The sequence below is a fragment of the Triticum aestivum genome, chromosome 2A, assembly GCF_018294505.1.
Source record: "Triticum aestivum cultivar Chinese Spring chromosome 2A, IWGSC CS RefSeq v2.1, whole genome shotgun sequence".
Lineage (NCBI taxonomy): Eukaryota > Viridiplantae > Streptophyta > Magnoliopsida > Poales > Poaceae > Triticum > Triticum aestivum.
In genome coordinates this window covers 504,951,682-504,962,540 of record NC_057797.1, presented here as the reverse complement: position 1 = coordinate 504,962,540, position 10,859 = coordinate 504,951,682, and positions in this window count along the sequence as shown.

Genomic DNA, 10,859 nt, shown 5'->3' with positions numbered 1-10,859 from the left:
TGATTCCTTGCAATAGTTTTGCGATATAAAGGTGGTGATATTAGAGTCATGCTAGTCGAGTAATTGTGAAATTGAGAAATACTTGTGTTGAGGTTTGCAAGTCCCGTAGCATGCACGTATGGTGAACCGTTATGTAACAAAGTCGGAGCATGAGGTGTTTATTGATTGTCTTCCTTATGAGTGGCGGTCGGGGACGAGCGATGGTCTTTTCCTACCAATCTATCCCCCTAGGAGCATGCACGTAGTACTTTGTTTCGATGACTAATAGATTTTTGCAATAAGTATGTGAGTTCTTTATGACTAATGTTGAGTCCATGGATTATACGCACTCTCACCCTTCCACCATTGATAGCCTCTCTAGTACCGCGCAACTTCCGCCGGTACCATAAACCCACCTTATATCTTCCCCAAAACAGCCACCATACCTACCTATCATGGCATTTCCATAGCCATTCCGAGATATATTGCCATGCAACTTCCATCATCATCATATACATGACTTGAGCATTCATTGTCATATTGCTTTGCATGATCGTAAGATAGCTAGCATGATGTTTCCATGGTTTGTCCGTTTTTTGATGTCATTGCTACGCTAGATCATTGCACATCTCGGTACACCGCCGGAGGAATTCATATAGAGTCATATCTTTGTTCTAGATATCGAGTTGTAATATTGAGTTCTAAGTAAATAAAAGTGTGATGATCATCATTATTAGGACATTGCCCCAGTGAGGAAAGGATGATGGAGACTATGATTCCCCCACAAGTCGGGACGAGACTCCGGATGAAAAATAAAAAAATAAAGAGAAAGGCCAAAAAAAAGAGAAGGCCCAAAAAAGAGAAAAAAGAAAACAAAAAAATGAGAGAAAAAGAGAGAAGGGGCAATGTTACTATCCTTTTACCACACTTGTGCTTCAAAGTAGCACCATGTTCTTCATATAGAGAGTCTCTTGAGTTATCACTTTCATATACTAGTGGGAATTTTCATTATAGAACTTGGCTTGTATATTCCAATGATGGGCTTCCTCAAATGCCCTAGGTCTTCATGAGCAAGCAAGTTGGATGCACACCCACTTAGTTTCAGTTTGAGCTTTCATATACTTATAGCTCTAGTGCATCCGTTGCATGGCTGTCCCTACTCCTCACATTGATATCTATTAATGGGAATCTCCATAGCCCGTTGATACGCCTAGTTTATGTGAGACTTTCTCCTTTTTTGTCTTCTCCACATAACCCCCATCATCATATTCTATTCCACCTGTAGTGCTATGTCCATGGCTCACGCTCATGTATTGCGTGAAAGTTGAAAAGGTTTGAGAACGTCAAAAGTATGAAACAATTGCTTGGCTTGTCACCGGGGTTGTGCATGATGTGAATATTTTGTGTGGTGAAGATGGAGCATAGCCAGACTATATGATTTTGTAGGGATGAGCTTTCTTTGGCTATGTTATTTCAATAAGACATAATTGCTTGGTTGGTATGCTTGAAATATTATTGTCTTTATGTCAAAAGATAGATTATTGCTTTGAATCACTCGTGTCTTAATATTCATGCCATGATTAGACATATGATCAAGATTATGCTAGGTAGCATTCCACATCAAAAATTATCTTTTTTATCATTTACCTACTCAAGGACAAGCAGGAATCAAGATTGGGGTTGCTGATACGTCTCCGTCGTATCTATAATTTTTGATTGTTCCATGCCAATATTATTCAACTTTCATATACTTTTTGGCAACTTTTTATACTATTTTTGGGACTAACATATTGATCCAGTGCCCAGTGCCAGTTCCTGTTTGTTGCATGTTTTTTGTTTCATAGAAAACCCATACCAAACGGAGTCCAAACGAAATAAAAACAGATGGATATTTATTTTGGAATATTTATAAATTTTGGGAAGTGGAATCATCGCGAGACGGTGCCCGAGGGGGGCACGAGGTAGGGGGCGCACCCTAGGGTGTCAGGCGCGCCCCTGACCCTCGTGGCCACCGTGTAAGGCGGTTGGAGCCCTTCTTTTGCCGCAAGAAAGATAATATCCGGATAGAGATCGTGTTAAAATTTCAGCCCAATCGGAGTTACGGATCTTCGGGAATATAAGAAACGGTGGAAGGGAAGAATCTGAGAACGCAGAAACAGAGAGAGACAGAGAGACAGATCCAATCTTAGAGGGGCTCTTTCCCCTCCCGTGCCATGGAGGCCATGGACCAGAGGGGAAACCCTTCTCCCATCTAGGGAGGAGGTCAAGGAAGAAGAAGAAGGAGGGGGGCTCTCTCCCCCTCGCTTCCGGTGGCACCGGGGGCCATCATCATCACCGCGATCTACACCAACACCTCCGCCATCTTCACCAACATATCCATCACCTTCCCCCCTCTATCTACAGTGGTCCACTCTCCCGCAACCCGCTATACCCTCTACTTGAACATGGTGCTTTATGCTTCATATTATTATCCAATGATGTGTTGCCATCCTATGATGTCTGAGTAGATTTTTGTTGTCCTATTGGTGGTTGATGAATTGCTATGATTGATTTAATTTGCTTGTGGTTATGTTGCTGTCCTTTGGTGCCCATCATATGATTGCGCCCGTGGATCACACCCTAGGGTTAGTTGTATGTTGAAAGGACTATGTATTGGAGGGCAAGAGTGACAGAAGCTTCAACCTAGCATAGAAATTGATGCATACATGATTGAAGGGGGACCAATATATCTTAATGCTATGGTTGGGTTTTACCTTAATGACCATTAGTAGTTGCGGATGCTTGCTAATAGTTCCAATCATAAGTGCGTAGAATTCCAAGTCAGGGATGACATGCTAGTAGTGGCCTCTCCCACATAATACTTGCTATCGGTCTAGTAAAGTAGTCAATTGCTTAAGGGATAATTTCACAACTCCTACCACCACTTTTCCACACTCATTATATTTACTTTAGTTGCTTCTTTACCTTAACAGCCCCTAGTTTTATTTTCGTGCTCTTTACTTTCTTGCAAGACTTTCCGAAAACACCTACAAAGTACTTCTAGTTTCATACTTGTTCTAGGTAAAGCGAACGTCAAGCGTGCGTAAAGTTGTATCGGTGGTCGATAGAACTTAAGGGAATATTTGTTCTACCTTTAGCTCCTCGTTGGGTTCGACACTCTTACTTATCGAAAACTGTTGCGATCCCCTATACTTGTGGGTTATCAGTGACATATGTAATGTCCCTAGCCGGATTGTAAATCATTTGTCATGGCGGACCTTTTTGCTTCGACCTCTGGACCCGATAGTCCGGAGTGTATCCGAATACTCACTCGGTTATATAAAAACCGGGGTATGCATGGAAACCAGGCATAGGGGTCATAAGTGCTTGAACAGACAAGTACCCGACTAGCTATGTTATATTACATGGATAGTAAGAAACATCTTCCAGGGAGAATAGTTCTGTTAAGGGTTCCTTTTCCTAGGTACGCATGCCCTAATGTGCATGTCCAAACTGCGAGATGCATGCTAAAAACATCTAGGGGCGTGTAGTAATTTAAATGAAAGTCATCTTTTATTCACCGACCGAATATTCCGTTAAGAACACTAGCTTTCGGCTTCACCCAGTCTGCCGGCTGACCCGGCTGTAACAATCCCAGAGGAGCTCCCCTTATGCCCTAGCCGAATTAACGGGAATGTAGGGCATAAACACAAGAGCCAGGCAACCCAGCTTGGCCAAAACTTATGTCATATCTGCATATAATGGTGAAAAAGGTACATGCGAAGGAATAACACATGTGCGGGGCATGAAGCCCGGAAAAATAATTAGATTAAGCTTCTGTATAGGAAGCCCCCAGGTATATTGAGCGCGGTTAGTGCGTCAAGATTGTGTAACCAAGACACAGGTTTAGCCCTTTAGGGCTTTGAAGTGAAAAGAGAGAGAAAGAAAGAGAGAAAAACAGATGTGCAAAAAATTCATGGAGGTAAGGAGACGAACAGAGTCCGGCGCTAGGCGTAGAATCTTCGGAGTCTGGCTGCGTTCCATGGGTTTGGCTCGAGTCGGTTATTTGATGCATCCCGCAGACGGTACGCTCCACCGGTCAGAACCTGGTCGATAATGAAGGGACCTTCCCATTTGGGCTTGAGCTTGTTCTTTTTCTTCTCCGGCAGGCGCAGAACTAGTTCACCAATGTTATAGGTTTTGGCCCGCACTTCTCTGCTTTGATACCTTCGAGCCTGTTGTTGATAGAATGCATAACGGGCTTTTGCCACGTCGCGCTCCTCCTCCAGGGCATCCAAACTGTCCTCCCGATCGAGCTCGGCCTCTCTTTCTTCATACATGCGCACTCGAGGTGAGTCATGAATTATGTCGCAAGGTAGCACCACCTTAGCGCCGTACACCATAAAAACGGTGTGTATCCGGTAGTGCGATTCGGCGTGGTCCGCAGCCCCCATAGTACGGAGTCGAGTTCCTCTACCCAACGGGTGTCTGATTCCTTTAAGGACCGGACTAATCTGGGTTTAATACCACTCATGATAAGACCATTCGCTCGTTCGACTTGACCGTTAGTTTGTGGATGATAGACAGAAGCATAATCGAGCTTGATGCCCATGTTGCTGCACCAAAGTTTCACCTCGTCGGCTGTAAAGTTCGTGCCGTTGTCAGTGATTATGCTGTGGGGGACGCCATAATGGTGTACAACCCCGGATATGAAGTCTATCACCAGTCCGGATTCAGCCGTTTTGACAGGTTTGGCTTCTATCCATTTGGTGAATTTGTCCACCATGACCAGTAAGTATTTTCTCTTATGGGTTCCCCCTTTGAGGGGTCCGACCATATCGAGCCCCCAGACCGCAAAGGGCCAAGTAATGGGGATTGTTTGGAGGGAGGTAGGTGGCATGTGGCTTTGGTTTGCAAAAAGCTGGCAACCAACACAATGTTGAACCAGATGCTGTGCATCTGCCTGGGCCGTCGGCCAATAAAAACCTGTACGGAAGGCCTTACTTACAAGGGCCCGGGCTGCTGCGTGGTGGCCGCCGAGTCCGGCATGGATTTCTGCCAAAAGCTTCCGCCCTTCCTCTTCGGAGATGCACCTTTGAAGGACTCAGGTTGTGCTTTTCCTATAAAGCTCTCCCTCATGGACCTTGTAGGCTTTAGATCGCCGCACTATGCAGCGAGCCTCATTTTGGTCCTTGGGTAATTCCTGTCTAGTTAGGTAGGCCAGGAATGGTTCTGTCCACGGGGCGATGACGGCCATTATCACGTGGGCTGAAGGTGTTATTTCGATGGCAGAGCCTCCGACTATGTCAGAGTATTCGGTATCTGGGGTTGTGGCCGGGTCCGGACTATTTTTGCCGGTGTCCCCTTCCCATACCACAGATGGTTTAAACAGTCTTTCCAGGAAGATGTTTGGTGGGACAGGGTCACGTTTAGCGACGATACGTGCTAGGATGTCCGCTGCCTGGTTGTTTTCCCGAGCCACATGGTGAAATTCCAGCCCCTCGAACCGGGCTGACATTTTGAGGACGGTGTTGCAATATGCCACCATTTTCGGATCCTTGGCATCGAAGTCTCCATTTATTTGGGATATTGCAAGGTTCGAGTCCCCACGCACCTCTAGGCGTTGGATGCCCATGGAGAGTGCCATCCGGAGGCCATGTAATAGGGCCTCATATTCGACTGCATTATTGGAGTCTGTATATAGTATTTGGAGCACGTATTGCACCGTGTCTCCACTTGGGGACGTCAGGATGACGCCAGCCCCTAGACCAGCCAGCATTTTAGAGCCGTCGAAATGCATGATCCAATTAGAGTATGCGCCGTACTCTTTAGGGAGTTCGCCTTCTATCCATTCGGCTATGAAATCGGCCAGTACTTGCGACTTAATGGCTCGTCGTGGCTTATATGTTATGTCGAACGGGAGGAGCTCGATGGCCCATTTGGCAATCCGGCCCGTGGCATCACGGTTGTTTATTATGTCATTGGGTGGTACTTCGGATGCCATCGTAATCGAACACTCTTGAAAGTAGTGTCGTAATTTCCGGGATGCCATAAATACCGCGTATGCTATCTTTTGGTAATGTGGGTACCGTGATTTGCATGGAGTGAGGACGGTGGATACATAATATACCGGCTTTTGAAGCGGGAATTTATGTCCGTCCATCTCTCGTTCGACGACGAGCACTGCGCTTACAACTTGGTGAGTTGCCGCTATATATAATAGCATTGGTTTGCCAACGGTTGGCACGGCCAGGATTGGGTTGGCGGCTAGGATGGCTTTGATTTCTTCCAGTCGGCCGTGGCTGCGTCCGTCCACTCGAAGTGTTCGGTGCACCAAAGAGGGCAATAAAGGGGAAGTGCCTTTTCTCCTAATTGGGAGATAAATCGGCTTAAAGCCGCCACACATCTAGTCAATTTCTGGATTTGCTTGAGATCAGTTGGGATAGCCAACTGTGACAGAGCTCGGATTTTAGCCGGATTTGCTTCAATTCCTCTATTGGAGACGATGAAGCCCAGGAGCTTTCCGGCGGGAATGCCGAAAACGCATTTTTCGGATTGAACTTAATGTCGTTTGTTCGGAGATTGGTGAATGTGAGCCTCAAGTCGTCTATTAAAGAGTCGACGTGTCTGGTTTTAATGACCACATCGTCTACATATGCCTCCACAGTCTTACCGATCTGCTTTTCCAGACATGTCTGGATCATGCGCTGATATGTTGCGCCGACATTTTTGAGCCCAAAGGGCATTGTGTTAAAGCAGAAGGGGCCATATGGTGTTATAAATGCTGTTGCGGCTTGATCAGACTCCGCCATCTTAATCTGGTGGTAACCGGAGTATGCGTCGAGGAAGCACAATGATTCATGTCCTGCGGTAGCGTCGATGATTTGATCGATGCGAGGGAGTGGGAAGGGATCCTTTGGGCAAGACTTGTTAAGGTCTTTGAAGTCGACACATAGGCGCCAGGATTTGTCCTTCTTTGGTACCATCACCAGGTTTGCTAGCCAACCCGGATGTTTTATTTCTTTAATGAATCCGACTTCCAGTAGCTTGGCCAGTTCCTCTCCCATGGCTTGTCGGTTAGGTTCAGAGAAACGCCGAAGAGTCTGCTTGACCAGCTTGAATCCTTTTAGAATATTAAGGCTATGCTCGGCCAATCTGCGTGGGATTCCTACCATGTCTGAAGGATGCCAGGCAAATATATCCCAATTCTCGCATAGAAACTCCCGTAGTGCGGCATCTACAGCGGGGTCTAACTGTGCCCCAATGGATGCTATTTTTGTAGGGTCCGTTGGATGGACTTGGAATTTAACTATTTCGTCCGCTGGTTTAAAGGAGGTGGACTTGGATCTTTTGTCTAGTATCACGTCGTCCCTGTCCACCGTGGAGCGCAGCGCGGTTAACTCCTCCGCCACAAGGGCTTCGGATAATGCCTCGAGGGCTAGTGCGGCTGTTTTGTTCTCGGCGCGGAGTGCTATGTCCGGATCACTAGCTAGAGTGATAATTCCCTTGGGTCCGGGCATTTTGAGCTTCATGTACCCGTAATGGGGTATGGCTTGAAAAATCGTGAATGCCTCCCGCCCTAGAAGGGCGTGGTATCCGCTACTGAACGGGGCCACTTGGAATGTAATTTCTTCGGACCTGTAATTCTCCTTAGTGCCGAATACCACATCAAGTGTGATTTTCCCAGCGCAACGTGCCTCCCGACTAGGGATGATTCCTCGGAAGGTCGTACTGCTTTGCTCAATACGGTTGCTGTCTATTCCATTTTTTGGAGAGTTTCCTCATAGATGAGGTTTAATCCGCTGCGGCCATCCATGAGCACCTTCGTGAGCCGAAAGCCATCCACAATTGGACTGAGGACCAAAGCGGCTGGTGCTCGGTCTGTTCAGAATTTAGGTTCGTCACTGGCGTTGAAGGTGATAGCCGTGTTGCTCCATGGATTTATTGCTGCCACGTGGGAGACTTCGGCAAGGCTGCGGAGTGCTCGCTCACTCCTATTATTTGAGGCGAAGGTCTCGAAGACTGTTAATACTGTGTTTTTATCCGTGGGAAGGTGCTCTGAGGTATTTTGGGTGAGAAGATCCTCACCGCTTTTGGCTACCTGCCGGAGTACCCAACATGCTCTAAGGTTGTGTGTTGATATGGTATCCGCTGTACTATGGATTCTGCAGGGCCCGTTGAGCCATCCCTCCAATACGGTTCCACGCCATGTAGTGGGCTTTTGCTTCTTTGTAATTGAGTTGGGTGACTTATGAGAGTGCGCCCTTTTAGTTCGGACTGGGAGTTTTGTTAGAGCCGGATTATCCCAAAATTGCTTTTGGGTTTTCCAGGCACTTTCCATCGCACAATATTTCCGTACTATGTCCGCCAAGTCAGTGAAGTGTGCAACGTCGCGACGACTTATGGCGTTGAGTACTCCCTTGTCCTTGCAATTGTTGCAAAAGAAGAAATTGCATCTTCCTCACGGCAGTCCTTGACCTTGTTCATTACAAGGAGGAATCTGGCCCAATAGTGATGTACTGTCTCTTGGGGCGCTTGCCTAATGTGGGAAAGATAGTTTGTATCTAGGTGGGTGGGTGGATTTAAGTCCAGACCTTGACCCAATCTGTGATCCCAAGGCGGGGGAGTTTCCGATCTTGGAAGTTCAGGCTTCGGGATGTTGCCCTGCGGGTTCGGTATGCAGCCTGATTCTGGATTTAGGGTTAGGGCGGCGTCCTCCCGTGAGCGAGTATCCTGTTCGGAGAGCTCAGGAATCCAAACATAGTTCGTCCTCAGGATAGAGGGAGAATCGCCGCATTGCTCCTCCTCCACCGCTATCTGATGGGTGACCGGCGGAGAGTTAATCTCCCTTTGGTCGGGTTTAAGCCCGATCTGATCGTAGTCCGTAGTGACTCCCAGAGCGGCAATGCGATCCAAGAGCTCGTTCAAAGAGGAGAGCTCCATTGGATCCATCTGCTCGGCAAATTTTGAGCTGATGCGGAGGCTATTTTCGATGACCCGAGAGGTCATCATCGGCGCATCGGCCAAGCAGGCGGTGATGACGAAGCCGCCTAGTCGGAGAGTTTGGCCTACAGCCAGGGCTCCCCCAGTGGTGATGTTGTCCTTGACAACGAGGCGAGCCATCTTCCTTATGATGACGACACAGTGGAACTCTCAATGAAAGCACCAATGTCGGTGTCAAAACCGGCAGATCTCGGGTAGTGGGTCCCGAACTGTGCGTCTAAGGCGGATGGTAGCAGGAGGCAGGGGACACGATGTTTACCCAGGTTCGGGCCCTCTTGATGGAGGTAAAACCCTACGTCCTGCTTGATTATTCTTGATGATATGAGTATTACAAGAGTTGATCTACCACAAGATCAGAGTGGCTAAACCCTAGAATCTAGCCTATGGTATGATTGTATGTTGTCCTACGGACTAAAACCCTTTGGTTTATATAGACACCGGAGGGGGCTAGGGTTACACAAGGTCGGTTACAAAGGAGGAGATATACATATCCGTATTGCCTAGCTTGCCTTCTACGCCAAGTAAAGTCCCACGCGGACACGAGATGAAGTCTTCAATCTTGTATCTTCATAGTCCAACGGTCCGGCCAAAGGATATAGTCCGGCTGTCCGGAGACCCCCTAATCCAGGACTCCCTCACAGGTGGTTGTAGGTGTACCGGCCTATCTATCGGTTAAGGAGACCTCTTCGGAAAGACTATGTCTCGGTCATCCGTTTCTCAAACACCATGCAATGCGAGAAATACAACGGAGGAGATCGAGTCTTGTGGGGAAAAGTGCACAAACCTCTGCAGAGTGTAAAAACTAATCATGGTTAGTCGTGTCCCCGATTATGGACATCTTGAGTAACTGGTTCTTGGATTATCATGTGGATCTCATCACTCTAAATTAATATGTTGGGATGTTAATAACTTTTAATTGGGATTGAGATGGGGACTTACCATTCTCAATGTTTTTCAACAAACCATGATAGTTAAAAAATATATTCCTTTGTTGTAGAAAAAATTGGCTTTTCGCAAAAACATTATAACCATAGAGCCTCCACCAGCCATATATGCATGTAGTGATAGCATTTACTTGTTCTTTGCTTTTCTGTATTATATTGCCAGCATATTCCATGTGCTGACCCGTTTTTCGGGCTGCAACATATCATGTTGCAGACTTTTCAGACGAAGAGTAAGGTGTGCTAGGTCGTTTGTCGTGCACTCAGCTATGCCGTTGGAGTTGATGGACTCACTTTATCTTCCAAGACTTACCATGCTATTTTATTTAGATGGCCTTAAGCCATATTTATTGTAATAAGTTCTCTTTTGAGACATTCGATGTAATAAGTGCCTGAGTGCTACTCTGTTATAAATCCTTCAAGTACTGTGTGTGCCAGCATCACCGATCCGGGGATGACACTTATGTACAGAGATTTGACCGTTTGAGGTCGGATCGCTACAAGATGGTATCAGAGCCCACACTGAATGTAGGACACGACCACTAAGATGAGCCATAGGTCACTCTTCTCTACTCATTTCTGACTCCTCTCCATTTTCTACTCTATAGGATGGCGGACATGAGGAATAAGTTTACATAGCCGGATGAAGACACGCCATTTGGACGACACTTGAAGGAAGTCACTAGGTACATGAACATTGGAATACCAAGCTTCACCGGGACCTACACCGCCACACTACCAGAAGAGGAGCGTTGCATGATTTGATTTCAAGTTCCAGGAAGGACATTCACGCCAGTAACGGAGCCTATAGAGTTTTCCTTTGATGCACCAACCTGGAGTCTAGGCAAGAGCATGGAAGCCCACATTGCTATGGGACACATCGGCGAAGTTTATCACAAGGAGCTTAAGGACACTATCTACCAGATATGTGGGCGCCAAGATGAGCAATGGGATATG